Source organism: Phocoena phocoena, chromosome 9 (assembly GCF_963924675.1).
Source record: "Phocoena phocoena chromosome 9, mPhoPho1.1, whole genome shotgun sequence".
In the NCBI taxonomy this organism is placed as follows: domain Eukaryota; kingdom Metazoa; phylum Chordata; class Mammalia; order Artiodactyla; family Phocoenidae; genus Phocoena; species Phocoena phocoena.
In genome coordinates, this window is record NC_089227.1 from 57,678,726 (window position 1) to 57,687,999 (window position 9,274).

Genomic DNA, 9,274 nt, shown 5'->3' on the forward strand with positions numbered 1-9,274 from the left:
ATTCTCACAATAACCCTGCAAGATACCAATTCTTATTTATAAAACATGAAACTGAGGCTCAGAGAGGTCAGGCGTCTGGTACGGTGTAGAGAACAGAACTGAGCACTGACCTATGTGACCCCAAAGCTGGTCTTCACTTCCTGATACTATGTATTATATATGCCTTTGTTTATTGTTTGTTCCCCCCCCCCCACCACCAGAATATAAGCTCCACAGGGGCAAGGATCTTGTCTGTTTCATTCAGGCCTAGATAAAGTATCTGGCACATAGGAGAAATTAAAAATATTAATTCAATAAGTAAATGTACATGTTGTATACTTGAGTCTCACAGGAAATGCTTTTGCAAGGATCATCTCTACAAATTTCAGCATCTTCATGGCTCAGTACGAGACTTTCCACCTTCTCTCTACCTTCTTCAATTCCTTCTAGATCCACAGCTCTGGGATGGCTTGGAATGTCATCAGGGTTGGGCAAGGTGAAGAAAGCTCAGGACTGATCCCAAATGCAATACTATTTTACACCTACTAGATTGGTAAAAAGCAAGGTCTGAAAATATCAAGTGTTAGTGAGGATATGGATTAACAGGAATTCTTACATGCCACCGGTGGGAGTGTGAATTGATATGATCACTTTGAAAAAGCTTGGTACTAGCTTCTAAAATGGAACTTGCTCATCCTCTGAGGCTCAGCAATTCCGACCTCCACCCCTGCATTCCTAGACCTTATTCATAGAGAACTTGTAACTGTTCACCAGGTGATACATTTGCAGCAGCATTGCTCATAATGGCAAAAAAATTAAAATAAAAACCCACTAAGCAACCCAAACATCCAAGGACTTTAGAGTGAATTCATACGTTTTGCTATCATCAAGCAACAACACAGATAAATCGTAGAAACGTAGCTTTGGGTTAAAAAAAAACAAATGAAGTGGCAGAAGACTAATTCAATATGGTATTTTAATAAAGCACAAAACAAGGAAAACGAAACAGTACAAAGTTTAAATATATATACATATGTGCCACAACTACTTTTTTTTTTTTTTTTTTTGCGGTATGCGGGCCTCTCACTGTTGTGGCCTCTCCTGTTGCGGAGCACAGGCTCTGGACACACAAGCTCAGCGGCCATGGCTCACGGGCCCAGCCGCTCCGCGACATGTGGGATCTTCCCGGACCGGGGCACGAACCTGTGTCCCCTGAATCGGCAGGCGGACTCTCAACCACTGAGCCACCAGAGAAGCCCCACAACTACTTTTTAAGCATTGGAAAAATAAACACAAAAATTGAAGATTGTGGCTACCACTGAAAAAGAGGCAGAGGAGAGGTAGGAGAAGAACATATAAGTAGATGCAAAAAAACCCCAATAATGTTTAGTTCTTAAGTTTGGGTGGTGTGTTCATGGCTGCTTATTAAAATGTCTCAAATCTTAGATATAAACTACATGACTTCTTTTATATGTATCGGCTATCAAATGAGTGCATAAATCAAGCCAGCCAGCCCAGGATGGAGCTGTGTGTGAAGGCACTATGTCTGTCATCCGCATAGACATCTACTGGCTGCTGTCAGGAGTATACTTTGGGCATCTGGAAGCTGTTATTTACTGCATCATTGGCGCCAAGAAGTGAGCTGAATCCCATAAGTGAGAAATGAAACACTCAAACTTGGAACTCCCAAGTACACATCTAGTAATTATGCACCAGAGAGGAGACTTCATTCAGGGAAAGAATAATTTATTTGTATCTAAACATTCCTTTACTCTTTGACAAGGTGGTGATCCCACCGAGAGGTACCAGGGATTCAAATGTGTTCTTTTATAAACATTTTTCTTCATGTCCACTGTGTTGTATAAAGCTGCCAAAGATCATGCCTTAGATTCACTTAGACTCTTCTCCATATACAGGGAGGCACACAAACTCTCAACTACATATATGGAATTAATGTGTCTGATAACACTTGCCTCATGTGAGAAAAGTCACTGATTTCATCACTCTTTCTAGCAGTTTCAGGACTCCTGGCAGCTCTTGCAATCTATAAATGGGGTAACTTCATTAATTCTAATTAAGTGTCAGAAATGAAAATCAAAAACACACATTAAGACTTTTCCCTTGGTAAGGAATGTTAACAACATGTGACCTTAGCTGTGTGACAAAGACAATGCTTGTACTGCAGTCTACGGTGTCAGACTCTTGTGGAGAGTATTGAAAGTGCTCTGAAAAGGAAATTTCTTCATTATTTTTAATGATAAGTTTTAGACAAGAAAAATCTATAACTAGGCTTACTTTCTTCATAATGAAGATGAAGATTTATAAATCACCCAGAAGATATGATCAATGTAAATAAGCTGGTCATTTAGATACATTTATTTTTTGGTTTATATTGTCAATGAAAGTGCCTTTATCACATGAACCAGGTAACTGCTAAATCTTTACCTTACTTTCTTCAGACAAGACACAGTGTCAATCATTGATCTAGGCTACAAGGCAATTTTCTTACAAAATTAAAAATAGCTTTTTAGTGGGATGGAGCAGCATGGCACAGGGAGATCAGCTCAGTGCTTTTTGATGACCTAGAGGGGTGGGATAGGGAGGGTGGGACGGAGGGAGACGCAAAAAGGAGGGGATATGGGGACATATGTATGCATATGACTGATTCACTTTGGTGTGCAACAGAAACTAACACTGTATTGTGAAGTAATTATACTCCAATAAAGATCTATTCAAAAAATAGTTTTTAATAAACCAATTAAAGAAGGCTGTGTGTGTATGCATATTACATATATATATACCACATTTATAATATACACATACATATATATGAAAAATGTATTTTTAAACTGCCCACTATTCTTAGAATAAGTAGCAACAGGTTTATAAAAATAGCAAACTGATTTTCTAGTAAATGAATTCACGTGTAATTTTTAAAAATTATGGTCATCCAAAAATGGCACATTGCATAGAACATGATATACAGGTGTTATTTTGTTCCTTAAGGATCTGGTCACTTTCCTGGGACTATTGCTTACATTGTTATTAGTATTGTCCTTTATAAACTTTTGATTTTTAGGCATCATGATAATACAATATCTGTCCATCCATTCATTCAACAAATATTTATAAAATGCCAGGCATTTTGCTACGATAATGATTAAAGAGGATGCTTTACCTCACAGAACTTTCTACTTAGTGATGGAGAAAGATGTTAGTGAGATATCACAAAAAGAAACTTACAAAATGTGGATAAAGAAAAGGTATATGGTGCTTAAAGATTATAATAGGGTGAATACACCTTGTTTAGAAAGGATCTCAGAAGGCTTCCCCCAGGACGTGATGTTTGATGGAGGAAGCTCAGATATATAAAATCAATGATTTGCATCTTATTTTCACTAGAATTCCTTTTAATGCCTGGTGTTTTGATAGAATCACTCTCAAAGATATATGATTAATTTTAATCAAATCTGCAAAAATTGATTACTTTGTGACAGGTAGCATGGAAAAGAACTAAAATAATGAAAGTTCTTGCCTTCAGTGAGTTTACTGAGTAGGGAGAAAAGCACAATACAACAATATAAAACAAAACTTGATAAGCAAAATAAGTGATATACAAGCAAAAGCACAGAAGAAAAACTTTCTTCTAGTTAGTAGACTCTAAAATATTTTCACCCACTGTGCGGCATATACTTTGGGCCTTGCATTATAGGTGGGAATTTGAAGATAGACATGGGAGAGAAAGCATTTCTGTTAAATGTACAAATGGGAAAACATGAAACGTATTCTAGAAATTGTGGGTCCGGTTTGAGTCCTGTAAGAAGAAGTGGTGAGAGTTGAGGCTGGAAAGTTAGATTTGAATCAGGCTGTGACAGCTCTTGATTGCTATGCTGAGGTTTGTACAAGACTCAGAAAGTAGCAGAAGATAAATTATTGGACGTGTGCAACCAGCCCTGCTCAGCTCTCCCATTTCATAATGTAGCTCTGAGCCTAGGAAATGATAAACTCCGACATCCCCTGTTTCTATCTGTTCCTTAAGCTGATTAAAACAGAGACCAACTATTTGTATGCATTTGGAGAAACCCAAAGGGCTTGTGTCTTTGAGGTCAGGAACCTAGTCTTATTCATACTGTTATGTCTAGTACGTCACATAAGCTTGACCTGAGATTAATGTTTAATCATTGTTAGTTCCTGTATTTATCTTCTCAATCATTAGGTAGAAACCAATAAAAGAAGGACCAAAGCCGATAATATTTCCTTATATTTTTAAAATTACATTTAAAAAATCTGAACAGACATAATCAAATACAATGTACTGTATTAGGCTTTGGCTTGAAAACAAAACAGGTGAAAAAGGCATTCTTGGGACATTTGGGGAAATTTGACTGTGGCCAGATACACGAGGATACTGTGGAATTATCATTCATTTTCCTGGGTGCTTACAACTAACTTTCAAATATTCAGCAAAAAAAATACACATATACACACACATACACAGATAAAGCAAATACACCAAAACATTACAAATTGTTGGATCTGGGTGAATGATATGCAAGTGTTCATTTTAGTATTCTTTTAACTTTACTATATGTTTGAAATTGTTCATAATAAAAAGTTGGGAAGGATTTAAATTCCAAAGATACATTCCACCAACACCTGAAATTAATATAATCTTATATCAACTATATCTCAATTAAAAAAATCACACACGGGCTTCCCTGGTGGTGCAGTGGTTGAGAATCCACCTGCAAATGCAGGGGACACGGGTTTGATCCCTGGCCCGGGAAGATTCCCACATGCCGTGGAGCAACTAAGCCCGTGTGCCACAGCTACTGAAGCTCACACGCCTACAGCCCATGCTCCGCAACGAGAGAAGCCACCGCAGTGAGAAGCCCATGCAGCACGACGAAGAGTAGCCCCCGCTGGCTGCAACTAGAGAAAGCCCGCGCACAGCAACGAAGACCCAACACAGCCAAAAACAAATAAATAAGTAAATTTATTAAAAAAAAAAAAATTACACACACTCAAATATACTTCATCAGTCAGCGTTCTTAGTTTCTAGTAAAGAAACCAACTCTGGCTAATTTAGGAAACAGGTTTTTATTAAAAAGGTAATGGGTAGCTCACAGATTTTGGGACAGCTTGAAAATCATACTACCCCACACATCCTGTGAACTCTTCACTCTGTCCCCGTCAACCTCACAACTTGTTCTGCCACTGATGCTGCAATGGCTGCCTTGTCTTCCTCTGGAGACAGAATATAGCTGCCATTGAACTGCTGCCTCTCCTGGGCCAGAATGGATTTTGTAAGCACCTGACTGGGGTAGCCCATGCCCTGACCACAAGGGAGTCTGAGAAAGCACGAATCTTACGTTTCAGTTTCTATAGTGGAATGCTTGGCCTGCTTCATTAGGTGGGGGATTCTCCAGAAATAGCAAGGTGGTTCAGATATTGAATGGGGAAGAAGAGTAACAAAAGCCAACTGCTTCTGCAACTGATATAGAAGTCGGTGTTATTAAAGGTGAAAGTTACACTCCTTCCCAGAGGAAGTCACAATTTAATATGTATGTATGTATGCATCTATCTATCTCTCCATCTATCTAAAGTATTGATAACATACACAGACTTTTTAACATAAACAATAATAACATTTACTGACAATTGCCATGTACCAGATACCACTTTAATATATGTTTATATGAATTAACTAATTTAATGCCCACAGCGACCCCAATGACCCTATGATATAGAGACTAACATTATTATTTTTATTTCCCTTTGAGGAAACTAAAGTTCCAAGGTTAAGTATATTTAAACTATCCCAGTTCCCAGACATAGTAAGGGGTGGAGCCAGGATTATGAATCCAGATGGTGCTTATGCTCATTAAACACAGCCTCTCTGGTATCATTGTTTTATTATTTTCTTCATTCACTTATCAGTATATGATTGTCCACTTCATTCTGTTAATGGCTGAGTAATAAGGGCAATTGCAATTAATCTAATCATTCCCCTATTGAAAAACATTCAGGTTGTCTGATTTTTCCCTAATTAAAACAATATTTCAATAAATGTCCTCTTAGACATTTTCTTTGTGCATATGTATAAGTATTTCCAAGAGTCCTAGAAGTGCAATTGCTGGGTCAAATTGTACAAGCATCTTAAAATTTATAGATATTGCCAAATTGCCTTCTAAAAACTTTTGTACCAGTTTGCATCCCACCTCTCTAACAGAGTATGAGTATCTGTCTCTCTTAACTGTTTTCTACATTTGTGACAATTTAATATGAAAAATATTTAATTGTGATTTTGGTTTATATTTCCTTGATCATAGTAAACCTCAGCACTTTTTGTGTGTTCATTGGCTCTTTATATTTTACCCTCTATGAATTGCCCATTTACATTTTTACCTTGTTTTCTCCATTGGATAATCTTCTTCTTGATTTGAGGGTGTGCTTATAAAAATCCTTTGTCATATATGTTATCAATTGGTAAACTTTAAACTGAAAACTGAAGAATTTAAAAGCAATGAAAGTGTGTTACGTGTGTGTGAGCATGCAAACATGCACACTTCTCTATGATTAAAAATCAATCTCAGGGGAATTCCCTGGCGGTCCAGTGGTTAGGACTCTGTGCTTTCACTGCTATGGGTGCGGGTTCAATCCCCGGTTGGGGAACTAAGATCCCGCAAGCCGCGAGGTTCGACCAAAAAAAAAAAAAAATCTGGGATGAAATCTGAATGAGGCCTGTAGTCTAGTTAAACAGTATTGTGCTAATGTCAGTTTCCTTGCTTTGATATTGTTAAATTAAATATTACCATTAGGGGAAGAGGAATGTTGAGTTTCCTAGAGCTACTGTAATAAATCACTACAAACTAAGTGACTTAAAACAACAGACATTTACTCTTACATTTCTGGAGGCTAGAATTCCAAAATCAGGATGTTACCAAGGCCATGCTCTTTCTGAATGCTCTAGAAAAGATTGCTTCCTTGCCTCTTCTGTTGCTTTTAGTGGTTTGCCAAGAATTCCTGGCATTCCTGGGCTTGTAGATACATCACTCCCATGTCTGCCTCCATTGGCACATGGTGTTCTTGTTGTGTCTGTGCCTGTGTCCAACTTTCCCTCTTCTTATAAGGACATCAGTCATTGGATTAAGCCCCATCCTAATCCAGGATTACCTCATTTTAACTTGATGTGAAAGGATGGTTTGAAGCCAGAAGCTGAGAGACTCAATGGAGATGTGTGCATTTATCAAGGTAAGAAGAGACCTGAGCTGGCACACAGGTAGGGAACGGCAAGGAAGGTATAAATGTGAGAAACATTCAGAAAGTAACATGTACAGGATTTGGTGACTGGTTGGAAATCACAGAGCAAGTAAGAGAGAAAAATTGAGAAAAACTCCCAGGTTTCTGACTAGAGAGCCTGGATGGTTGTGATGCCATTCACTGACACGATGTGCTGGTGATTCTCCAAGTGCCCCACCAAGCTATTCTCCACCCTTTAGCCACTGCTTTGTGCCCCAGAAAACTGACCTTTGTGGACTGAATCACCTGGGAACTTTGACCTCTGGTTTCATGGGGTCTCTATGATCTGCTTCATCCCCATCCAGATCCTGGTGGGCAAGACACATCTGGTCAAGTGGTACATGCAGTTTGATGACAATGAGAAACCAAAGTTGATAGAGGAGGTGCACGCCACCAGAGTCACTGTTGGAGATGCCAAAACACCAACTTTGTGGAGTTCTGGAACTTTAACATCATTTACTGAAACTATGCCAGTCTCTACTTCTGCATCTGGGTGGATGTCCATGACAACAACCCGGCTATCTACCACTTTGTGGAGATCTTAAACAAATATTGCAACAATGTTTGTGAATTGTCTGCTTTTACATCCAAGGTTTATCTGGTGACAGACTTGACGTTGGTGACTAGCAAGATCTGTGAGACCAGCCAGATGAAGGTGCCGAAACAGTGGCTGAGGCTGCAGTCCCTGGAGTCCATGCCTGGGGACCATCTCTGACAGCCCCTCTTCAAGTGCGCAGGAGGAAGGCACCCAGCTAGGTCTGGGTCTCAAGAGAGGAGACGGCACCCTACTGCCTCCAGGCCCCAGATGCCCTTAGAGGCCACCTTTGTGTGTACTGAGTAACTGTGCTGTCATTGTGTGATACTGTCAGTGTGTGTGTACTGACCCCTAATAAACTTGCGGTCCCTGCCTGAAAAAACAAAACCAACCTGAAATCAAATCAGGTTCGATTTGGCCACAGCTTCTGTTAGGCAGCCCTTCCTCCACAGGCAGGTAACATCTCTCTCCTCGAGGGCATAGCAGGGATAACAGCTTCTGTTGCTAGAGAACCCTGATTGAATAATCTCTTAAACCCTTCACTAAACTCTCTTCAGTGACTTCTTGAGCGTATTATCTGTTTCCTGCCAGGACCTTGATTGGTACGGAAGGTGAATAAAGGAGAAGGTGGGGTGAAGTAAGGAAAGGATTACAAATTCACTTTAAGAAACACTGAGTTTAAGGGAATTCCTTTTTCTGATGCTTCCACTGCAGGGGGCACAGGGTCAATCCCTGGTCTGGGAACTAAGATCCTGCATGCCACATGGCATGGCCAAAAAAATTTTTTTAATGAAAAAATTTTTTTAAATAAATCAAAAAATAAGAACATTGAGTTTAAGGTGTTTGTGTGACATCCGAGTGTCAACGTCCATATGGAACTAATGCCAGGAGGAAAGCCTGGACTGGGATATCGATCTGGTAGCCATTGATAAAAGTATTAGTATATTTAGCAGTTGAAAATAAGTACTAATAATAGGAAATAATTTAAAGCTCAAGGGACAGAGGCTAGACTCAGGGAAAAATCAGTATTTAAGGAGGCAACTGCGAAATGAGAAGCCTGCAAATGAAATTGAGAAGGAGCGTTCAGAGAAGGAAAAGAAAGATGAGGATGCAATCCTGTCATAGAGGAGAGGTAGGAAAAAGTTTTAAGAAGGAAGGAGTGAACAGTAATATCAAGAATATCAACCAAAAAAAAAAAAAAGAATATCAACCTCTTAATTGAAAAGTTCTGAGAATTGAAAATTAGGCTGGGAAATCTTAGGCTTATGGATGAGCTTATCATGGGAAGTTTCAGTGGACTGGTGGGGTTTGAGCATACTCCATGGTGTGAGGAATGAATGGTCAGTGAAGAAGTTGGGCATGCAGGGTTAATGAACACATAGAGTATAAATATCAGCTCAAAACTCAAGTCTGTAAAAAAATGTGTTTGAAACTGTGCACCTCAGATTGGGACTTGAA

The 9,274-nt window shown here is 39.1% G+C and overlaps 1 pseudogene; it reads left to right on the plus strand.

Moving 5' to 3' along the window:
• Positions 1–7,562: 7,562 nt before the first annotated feature.
• LOC136127917 (AP-2 complex subunit sigma pseudogene) lies at positions 7,563–7,996 on the plus strand (annotated as a pseudogene).
• The last annotated feature ends 1,278 nt before the right edge of the window (positions 7,997–9,274 follow it).